General features: G+C 43.0%; 5 non-coding genes across 5 annotated transcripts; all 5 read right to left on the bottom strand.

Annotated features, from left to right (window-relative positions):
• Positions 1 to 7327: 7327 nt before the first annotated feature.
• Positions 7328 to 7415, bottom strand: trnay-gua (transfer RNA tyrosine (anticodon GUA)). The gene is given in 2 exon segments: positions 7328 to 7363; positions 7379 to 7415. It is a non-coding gene; the product is annotated as a tRNA-Tyr (tRNA).
• A 235-nt stretch (positions 7416 to 7650) lies between these two features.
• On the bottom strand, positions 7651 to 7738 carry trnay-gua (transfer RNA tyrosine (anticodon GUA)). The gene is given in 2 exon segments: positions 7651 to 7686; positions 7702 to 7738. It is a non-coding gene; the product is annotated as a tRNA-Tyr (tRNA).
• A 228-nt stretch (positions 7739 to 7966) lies between these two features.
• Positions 7967 to 8054, bottom strand: trnay-gua (transfer RNA tyrosine (anticodon GUA)). The gene is given in 2 exon segments: positions 7967 to 8002; positions 8018 to 8054. It is a non-coding gene; the product is annotated as a tRNA-Tyr (tRNA).
• A 1655-nt stretch (positions 8055 to 9709) lies between these two features.
• On the bottom strand, positions 9710 to 9797 carry trnay-gua (transfer RNA tyrosine (anticodon GUA)). Its single transcript is given in 2 exon segments — positions 9710 to 9745; positions 9761 to 9797. It is a non-coding gene; the product is annotated as a tRNA-Tyr (tRNA).
• Positions 9798 to 10034: 237 nt separating this feature from the next.
• On the bottom strand, positions 10035 to 10122 carry trnay-gua (transfer RNA tyrosine (anticodon GUA)). Its single transcript is given in 2 exon segments — positions 10035 to 10070; positions 10086 to 10122. It is a non-coding gene; the product is annotated as a tRNA-Tyr (tRNA).
• Positions 10123 to 10226: the final 104 nt, after the last annotated feature.

Raw genomic sequence — 10226 nt, 5'->3', positions numbered from 1 at the left:
GGGGCCTTGGTGGAGGAATGTGCTCTACTCAGTCACATTCTAGTTATTTTAGTGAGGACGTGGTCATGCTCTGGTTGTGTTTAAATCATAAACCCCAAACTGCAGATCCACTTAGATCATAGTACCGGTCTAAATACTCTCCTGAACATATAAGACGTGTGTTTCCAGTTGTTATATCTTGTGTTATATTCAGATTCCATTCTTTCTCTGTCAGCTTCAGTTATCCACTACCACCCAGGTCTGAATGCCATCACCTAATCTATCCATACTAATCAGATGTAAGACAATGTGAACTTTATATTAACTTTGAACTGAATTAATGAGAAAGTTCTTCAACAGCACACTTGTGATCCCTTCATCTCCGTCAGCTGCCTCTGATGATCCCCTTATGAACGACTCATATTTCCCAAATGTTCCAATTAAATCTATGGATAATCAAGTTATTGCAAGTATAACTTCCGACGCCAGATGATAAGAGACAGAAACTACACACAGAGGACTGTCTTCCTTTTTAATCATCTTGTCGGAGTCCAGAAATTACCGTGAGGCTGCGTCCACCCTGAACGCACCACTTCTGCTGCACTGACAGAGTTGAACGCATCGGGGTTGCATGGGGAACTTTCCTGTTAGTATGATGGATATTAATTCCCATATTCATCTTAAAGGCTTGTCTGTCTATTTTAAAGGGATATTGGACATTATGGATTGAGCTTGTGACAAGGACAGAGTTCACATGAACATCGAACCCACAGAGAACAGTGTGTAGTTCATTGTGAGGAGCTGTGAGGAATTACAGCAGCAGCAGTGTTCACTCTCTCTCTCTCACACACAACACACACACAGACACACACACACACACACAGACACACACACACACTGAGCTGTTCCGTGGACTCTCCTCTCAGCGGGGTTCCCCTTCCCCTCGGCACTGAGCCGACACACGCCGCAGAGCGTTGACAGCAACATGCTGATGTCTGTGTCCCGGCTTCCCTCCCTCTGCTGCCGACAGCAGACCTCCTACATGCTCACGCTCTTTATCTACACACGCTCTTGTGTGTTTTATATACACACAATGTTCTACAGCATCATCACAAACCAATGGAAAGCGACAGATTTGTAGAGTATGTTTTTTGGTCTCTTCTGGGATTCAGGACTCTGCAGGAGTGTGAGGGAACAATTATTATTTTTCTAACGGGCAGAGACAGAGGCCGACATCATGTGGTGAAATCTAGATATAAACTCCGGGCTTCATGTGCGACTCTACAATCAACATCCAGATATAAACAAACACACAAGCGGACGGGTCAGCCCTCAGGTGAACACTCAGCCGGCCTCCAGGTGGTCCGGGCTCTAACATCTGTCTAAACAAGGATATCCTCCAGGAGACATTTGGATTTCACGCTCAGCCGCACTGAATCCTTTTAAAGATGGTGCAGGCTCCACAGCCGGGTGGAGGAGTCGTTCCTCTGTTCTGACAGGACGGAGCAGCCAGCGGCTCATTAGGCAGCGCTGCCCCGAGGGCTCAGCTCCACCTCTGAGACACCGGGAGGCTGGGGTTTGAATCCCTGAAGTGTGTGTGTGTGGGGGGGGGAGAGAGAGGGGGAGAAACAAAGGGAGAGACAGTGAAAGGTGAGGGAGACAAATGGAGATATCGATGGTTAGCAAGGTCTGAAGAGAGACTGATTCATGGACTGTAAATAAAGATGGAGTGAGTCTGGTTTCTTCCATCATGACATCTCAAATATCGTTTATATCGAATATGAACTTATGACCATACGTCAGTGTGATCAAATCTAAAAGGACAGAAAACATCTTGAATTTAACACGTTCTTTGATTTTTTTGTTTGGTCTACGTCCCATCTGATAACACGGAGGAGATGGGGTTTGTGAGTTACCCTGCAGCCAGCCACCAGGAGGCGATCCAGAGGTCTTTTGGGGACTGACATCTTTATTTACAATCCATCGTATGTCCTTACTGCAGGTCGGGTAAAAGCTAAGTTTCTGCGATTTCTCACTCACGTGAAACTTTAGGAATTCTGGAATATGAGAGCATTAAACACATTCCACCCCCCCCCCATCCCCCTCTGCAATTTGAACTCTGAGCAAAGGCAGATGACAACATCATCCGTTAGACGTTGTCCATATTGGACCAAATCAGAGAATGAACTCGTATCCTGTTCACATGAGTCGCCTGTTGATGGTTGAGTTGTTTTGATTGATTGTGTTCTGTAGAGTTCTGATTAATGTTTCAGCAAGAATACAGCAAAGGTTTATTTCTTTGCTGTTTCTACAAAATCCTTTACATTACATCCACGTGTGATTTTATATTCAGTGTCAAAACTCACTCAGTCACGATTGTGTTTCCCTCAGAACAGATGTTTGTTGTCCTAACGTAATCCTACAGTATTGTAGTTAAAGTTTTCAATTTTTATATTCCCACGTGGATCTACATTCTTACATAGAGCAATCTGGAAGAATGTTAAACTGAGTTTTCACATAATCTTCAGTATTTCAACCTCACTATATATAAAAGTACATATTGTGATGGAATATCAGCTGCAGTTACAAACTTTTAAATACTTGTTACTGTGTGTAGTGTTCAGAGTTGATTGTGTAGTTTGTTGCACCTGGCTGTCGCTCTAATTGCCCCCCCCCCCACATGTAATCCGGCCTGGTCCTCAGTGTGTTAGTGGAACTGCAGTGAACGTCCCTAATCAGCTAATGGACAAGTAACCCCCCAAAGCCCCAAACTGCATTTAGTCCAAAGCTTTCCGATGCTAACGAGCCGTAAACAGACAAGGAGAATGGTCAGACAGCACAATACACACTTTAAGAAACAACCCCCCCCCCCCACACACACAGACACACACAGCTTCTGTCTGAGCACATGCTTCTTACTGCCTGTGTGTAAACTAAGTAATGGTTTAGTTAATAAAAAGCTGTAATGGTGAATTCACCTAAACTCAGCTAACAAGGCCTTTTTACAGGAAGTTGAATTATCTGTATCCAGCTAAAGACTCACAAACAACTTTAGTTTGTGAGACACAACTTGTTGTTACACTTCCTCGGGCCAAGTGTGTCGTGAATTAGATCAACAGTTTGCCAGATGTGCGTTCCACAAACAGAGAAAAAGAAAGATAGACGTTTGAAAGAAACCAAAATGAGGTAAATCCAAGTCTGAAGACGTCTCTCCTGTCTTTCCTCTCCTCCTTTCCTCCCCTCTTCTGTCCTCTCCTCCTTTCCTCCCCTCTTCTGTCCTCTCTGTCCTTCTCTCCCTCATCTCTCTCCCGTCTCCTCTTTGTTTAAGGTCAGCGGCTTCTCGGTGAGATTTCCCATCAGACACATGGAGTGATGGTGGAAGCAGGAGGGCTGAAGATCCTGATTGGCTCCCTCTGACCTTCGTTCTTGCCCTCTCAGCGGTCCTCTTCTCCTCCGGTCTTCTTCTTCTCCTCTTCCTCGACACCGGCACTTTTCTCTTCCAGCCTCTTCTTCTGCAAATTTACCTCCTGTTGTTTCTCCTGCCGCCGCTCAGGCTGCTCAACGCATCTCCTCTTTCACCTTTTCATTCTCTGTCTCCCTCTTTTATTTTCCATCCTTTGCTGTGCCAGAACAGTGCACTGGAATTGAAATCGATCTGGACACACACACACACACACACACACACACACACACACACACACATGCGTTCTCTAACCCAAACCAGCAAATTCATTAATTTTGCTCCGGGAGACGTTGTGGTTTCTTCTTGACATGGACACGGACGTCTGTGACTGCCACAGCTTTGCACTGTGGTGAATTGAATTTCTTTAACTGGGTGGTCATGGAGCGACTGGGATCTGGAAGCATCAACAGCACCGTCTGTTTTTAATCTGAACATCAATGATTCGAGATTTTCATCCTGAAATGTGAGAAAATGAAGTCCTGTCATTTTAAGAAACACTGGGTGTCTATTCCAATGTTTTTATTTCCATACATGTAGTTATTATTTTACATAACGGTTACTACTGCAGCTCTCTGTGGGAGGATTGTGTAGTTGTGTGTCGACAGGATGGGAGGAGGGAGTAAAACAATTAATTAGTAAAATCAGGAGACGTTAGTGATACAAACCTTTTTGTTTATGGATTTTGTTATTTAAAATTTTGTTTAATTCTTATATTAACTGCATGAATATTCTTTTTTGACACTCACATAGATATCAATCTGACAAGTTTGTATTAAAACTGTATAGAACAAACTGACATGTCTTTGGGAACCAGCTGAAAATCGTTTTTCAATTAAATGAATTTGTCTCATATTTCATGCACAAAATATTACTAGACTTCATTGGAAACTAGATGTGTAACTGCATCAGGTGTTTCCAGACGAGCCAGAGAGGAAGACCACACACAGCCGAGGAGGGTCAGACACACACTTCCCCTCTCGTCTGTAAACACAAAGTTGTGTCTGTATCCAAAGTAAAGAAACTTTCACTGCTGCTGAGACAACTTCATTCTCTCTGAATGACTTCCTGCAAACTGAAGCTGCAGAAGAGACAATGAAGAGATTTGCATTTCGAGAACATGTGACTTTCTGCAGAACCAGTTTTGAGCCATGATTTTTCGAGTAGCATCGACAGGTGAGGACATAGCGTCAGTGTTTACAGTGCTGGCAGAACAAGATGTAATTATTCAGGTGAGCCACACAAGTAGAATTATGCAGTTGACAGATTTCACAATCCACTAAATCTGAGCTTTTGCATCTGTAAATTGGGACCGGACATTTACTATTATTTCTATACTATACAATTATTTCAGGAAAATAGTCGAGGCTCAGTGCAGATCTGAGAGCAGCTCTAGAAACTCTGTTTAAAGGTGAAGGTTGCAATGAGAGACTTCTGAACACAACGCAGATATCAGTGTTCACACCCTCCCTCCCATCAAGGACACGTTTCTCCACAATGTTTCAAACACACGGGATCAGAGGAACAAACATTTAACACCCACTAGATGTTTTTGTTCTTCTAACCGTTTCCCTGCTACGTCCTTGAACCAGATTGTTGTGGATTTGGGACATGACCTGGGTTTAGAGATACATGTTGACGTGTTTTCAGCACACTTCTGTTCCTGCTTTGGGATACACATCTGTAAGGAATGCAATGGGATGGGACGGATCCCAGTTTGATGAGATTTGGGATCATTGACCTCGGATGTGTGACACGTTAGGAACAGGTGAGAACAGCAGGGAGAGTAAGAGAAACACAGAAGTTTCAAAGTAAGGCAGGAAATGAAGAACTCAAAGTGCAAACAAGGATTTAAGTACATGACAGAAAAAGTCCATAGAACAGAAAGATTCACAAAGATAAACCAAAATGTCCAAATACAAAATGTCTCTCAAAAGTCCAAACCTAGGAAAGACACTTGCCTAACCCTAACCCTAACCCTAAGCTCACTAATTTGACTGTTTACGAAGCCACATCAGAGGACACGTGGTTATTTAATTGAGATATATTGACATTATTAGTTTGTTAACTCTCTTGTTTATAGGCTTATTCTTTGTCCTATTATATTTAGTATTTGCTGTATATTCTAGTAAATGATTGTGTATAATTTACTTGGGGAGTATGTACAGTTTTTTAATACATTTGATTTTTATTACTTCTATTTTTGTATATGTTTTCGCTCTGTTTTCCTGAAGGGCTGTTACACATTAATTAACCAATTGGGGATCGATAAGGTAAATCAATCTATCTATCAATAAGGTTAGCATCAAGCTAAACAACAGCTACCAATCATGCATGAATATTAATAACCTTTTCATTGATGAACAAAGTATGTTTTTTGCAGGGACGTCTAATCCTACCTGCAAAAGGCTGCAGACGTTTTCCTGGTGGAAAAAGCACCGTGATGATTTTTTACAGGAGCAAGATCCCCTTTCAAAAATCCATGGAAAGCTGATGGCTAATGAATCTTTATGTTTCCGTGTTGTGGTTGTGCAGTTTTAACCATGACAGCAGTGTTGTGTTTGGTTTGTCACGAAGCCTAATGCCAGGACCAGCGAGTCATACTCTTGGCAGCCGGACAGCTGCAGACATCTGGCTGACGGTGGCACTCAGAGACGTTAACCCCTTCTCTGCCTGAACATCAGTCTGCAGACACTGAGCTGCACGTTGCATTAAAATATGTTTATTTGTTGTTATTTTCTTTACAGCGATGACTTTATCAGTTCTTCCTCTCTTTTGAGCCCTGTCTTTTCTAACTCTGTCTTTTTTTGAATTCCAAATGAATCTTTCTGAGCTGGTTTTCCATTTTGTCACTTTCTGAAACCTGTTAAAATGTCTTTATTATATTTATTTTGTGTCTTTCCGTGTGCGCATGTTCACGATTAGGTTTTAAATATTTGTTTCTTATTTGTACCTTTACTGCTGCAACACAAGTTTTCCCACAATGTGACTAATACAAGTTATCTTATCTTGTCTCATCATGGACGTCTACAGAAAGAAGCTGGTTTTACTCCCCCCCCCCCCCCCCCCCCCCTCCATGTGTCACTCAGGATAAGTGTCAGCCAGCTGCCGCAAATGTAACGTAAAACATTTCCACCGCTGACAGATTCCCCGTTGAGTGATGGTGTATGGCTTCGACTCAAAACCTGCAACGTTTAGCCCACAAATTAATAGCAGCCTGTGGCAGATAGACAAGACAGATAAAGATGCAGGCAGCCAGTTTGACAAGCTGGGACAGAGACAGACAGGCAGGCACGCTCCCTCCTGGCAGCTCTGCTACAGCCACGGAGCAGCCTGGAGAATGTAGCTTCCACCAGAGGAAGGTGATTTGTGTCGTGCCTCTGAGCATTTTAAACTAATGCAAATGGATCCTATAGCAACACGTGTTTATATAACTGAGGGAACAAAAATAGGAAATGTGGTAAAAAAAATTACAAGTTCATCACAGCTACAAAACCATCGTCAGGTTAAATATCCATCCATCAATGGAGCATGTTCAGAAAAACTGTTAAATGCAACATTCTGGTGGAAAATGTACACGTCTATCTCAGAAACTGGGTTTTGATTTGTGATGAAACAAATTAGATAGAGGTAGAGGTGTGAACGAACATTTCACCTAGGGAGTTGTTAAGCCTCAACTCCACAAGCCGGAGTTGAACCAGCAACCTAAGGATTTCCACATATGTAACCTACAGTCCTCCGCTCTACCAACTGAGCTATCTCTGTTACTAACCGGTCCTCTCGAGCTTTCTTTGGTTCATTGAGGTACCCTGATAGAGGTGTGAATGAAAGTCTATATGTTTTGAGTCGTTAAGACTCAGATGCAAATTTTCACCTGTAAAAGAGTCCTCCTTCGAACCGGAATTGAACCAGTGACCTAAGGATGTCAGCATATGTAACCTACAGTCCTCCGCTCTACCAACTGAGCTATCGAAGGGATGAGTCATGTATAAGAGTTTAAACATTTTTGGGAAAATGTTCGTATCCTAAAGCTAAAAAATGAGGAACATTTTGAAATTTTGAGTCCTTTAGCTAAACATTCAAGACATTGACTGCCCCTCCCTCTCTACCTGCCTATGGTTCATTGAGGTACCCTGATAGAGGTGTGAACGACTGATGAAATTTTGACACGTTAAGCCTCAGATGCAAATTTTCCACCTGTAAAAGACTCCTCCTTCGAGCCGGAGTTGAACCAGCGACCTAAGGATGTCAGCATATGTAACCTACAGTCCTCCGCTCTACCAACTGAGCTATCGAAGGGACAAATCTGGCATAATAGTGATGTTTTTTCTCAGAAAATATAAATATCCTGGTTAGAAAATGGAAACCTCTAGACTTGTCTTCAGAATCATTGTGCTAAACATTCAGGTCATTGACTGCCCAGCCCTCTCTGCCAGCCTTTGGTTCATTGAGGTACCCTGATAGAGGTGTGAGCGATCGCTTTTATCTTTTGAGTCATTAAGCCTCAGATGCAAATTCCCAGCAAACTCCTTCGAGCCGGAGTTGAACCAGCGACCTAAGGATGTCCACATATGTAACCTACAGTCCTCCGCTCTACCAACTGAGCTATCGAAGGGATCAACCTGGCATAATAGTGATGTTTTTTTTCAGAAAATATAAATATCCTGGTTAGAAAATGGGAACATCTAAACTTGCCGTCAAAGTCTCTTTGCTAAACATTCAGGTCATTGACTGCCCGCTCCTCTCTAGCGGCCATCTCAAAAGTGGGCGGGGTTAGGTTTAGGCAAGGGGTCGTATGGTTAGGGTAAGGGTATAAGGAACCTGATTAGGCATAGAATTGAAGTCCAGAACATCTGAATAAGAAAGTCACTAAAACAGCTAGGGTTAAGGTAAGGATTAGGGATGAAAGCACATTGGAGAAGGAGATATTCTTGAATAACTTTTTTTGTGAAGGTCGTAGAGACTTGGAAAGTGGATACTATTGAAGTAATGTGGGTCCTGCGGATCGATTGGTGCCATCCCCGAGCTCCTACGACCTTCGGAAGGGGTCGAAGGGGCAAATGCCCCAAAATCTGAGGAGATATTCTTGAATAACTTTTTTTGTGAAGGTCGGAGAGACTTGGAATCTGTCTCTGCCAAATGGGGTACTGCGGATCGATTGGTACCATTTTCGAGCTTCTACGACCTTCGGAAGGGGTGGAAGGACCAAATCCCCAAAAGTGGGAGGGGCTAGTTCCAAATAAAGTATTTCTGGTGGAATTTCTGTCGATCTTACCTGCATTCTTACCTTTCAGGTTGAATGAAGAGGGGCCTGATGTGTGTCCAGACCACTGCCTCCTTGGCCCCCCATGATTGGGCCCCCTGAAGAGCTCCTGTGCCCCATACACCGCACGGCCCTAGGAGTCCCTTTGCTCAACATTCAGGTTATTGACTGCCCGGCCCTCTCTAGCTGCTTTAGGGTTGTTGAGGTCCTTAGACACTGTCATTCTTCCAAGCGACTGATCTTGGATTTCTCCATGATTTGTCTAATGAGCTGTTTTATCTGTGGGGCACTTGTATTGTGTGTGAGCCCACCTTGGTTATGGTTTTTCCTGAATTTTGAATTTTGAATTTGATGTGATAAAATGATATTTCTGAGGAGAATTCTCTCTTGGGTTAGGGTTAGGGTTAGGTGAGGGGAAAATGAACCCACCTCCTTTAAAAAGGTGGCGGGAAGTGCACGGTCCTTCACTCCAGGGGGCTCCCTGGTCCCCATTTGTCACAGGTCCTGTGCTCTCAAACTAATACAGTAGTTATTACACGGTGTTATTACACATACGTGGACTCTTAAATCAACGAACTATTTACAAATATGCATTTTTATGCTTCTTAAATCAACGAACTATTTACAAATATACATTTTTATGCTTAGGTCTCTCCACTCGTCCGAGGGAGGGTTCGTTGCTTAGTCAGGTAAGTATAAGGTAAGTCAAACCTAAGGATGTCAACATATGTAACCTACAGTCCTCCGCTCTACCAACTGAGCTATCGAAGGGATAAATCTGGTAAAACAGTTTACAATTTTTGGCAAAATGTTCGTATCCTGGCTCAAAAATTAGGAACATTTTGAAATGTCGTCAGAGTCCCTTTGCTAAACATTCAGGACATTGACTGCCCCTCCCTCTCTACCTGCCTATGGTTCATTGAGGTACCCTGATAGAGGTGTGAACGACTGATGAAATCTTGACACGTTAAGCCTCAGATGCAAATTTTCCACCTGTAAAAGAGTCCTCCTTCGAGCCGGAGTTGAACCAGCGACCTAAGGATTTCAACATATGCAACCTACAGTCCTCCGCTCTACCAACTGAGCTATCGAAGGGACAAATCTGACATAATAGTGATACGTTCTTTTCTAAAATGTAAATATCCTGGTTAGAAAATGGAAACATCTAGACTTGTCTTCAGAATCATTGTGCTAAACATTCAGGTCATTGACTGCCCGGCCCTCTCTCCCTGCCTTTGGTTCATTGAGGTACCCTGATAGAGGTGTGAACGAACGCTTTTATCTTTCTAGTCGTTAAGCCTCACATGCAAGTTTCCACCTGTAAAAGTCTCCTCCTTCGAACCGGAATTGAACCAGTGACCTAAGGATGTCAGCATATGCAACCTACAGTCCTCCGCTCTACCAACTGAGCTATCGAAGGGACAAATCTGGTTCTCTAGTGAAACACTCTTAATGAAAATGTCAGTATCCTGGTTAGAAATTGGAATATTTTCATCTATCGTCCCTCTGCTAAACATTCAGGAC

Source organism: Pleuronectes platessa, chromosome 13 (genome assembly GCF_947347685.1).
Source record: "Pleuronectes platessa chromosome 13, fPlePla1.1, whole genome shotgun sequence".
Classification (NCBI taxonomy): domain Eukaryota; kingdom Metazoa; phylum Chordata; class Actinopteri; order Pleuronectiformes; family Pleuronectidae; genus Pleuronectes; species Pleuronectes platessa.
Note: the sequence above shows the minus strand (reverse complement) of the source record. Positions and strands in the feature narration are given on the sequence as shown.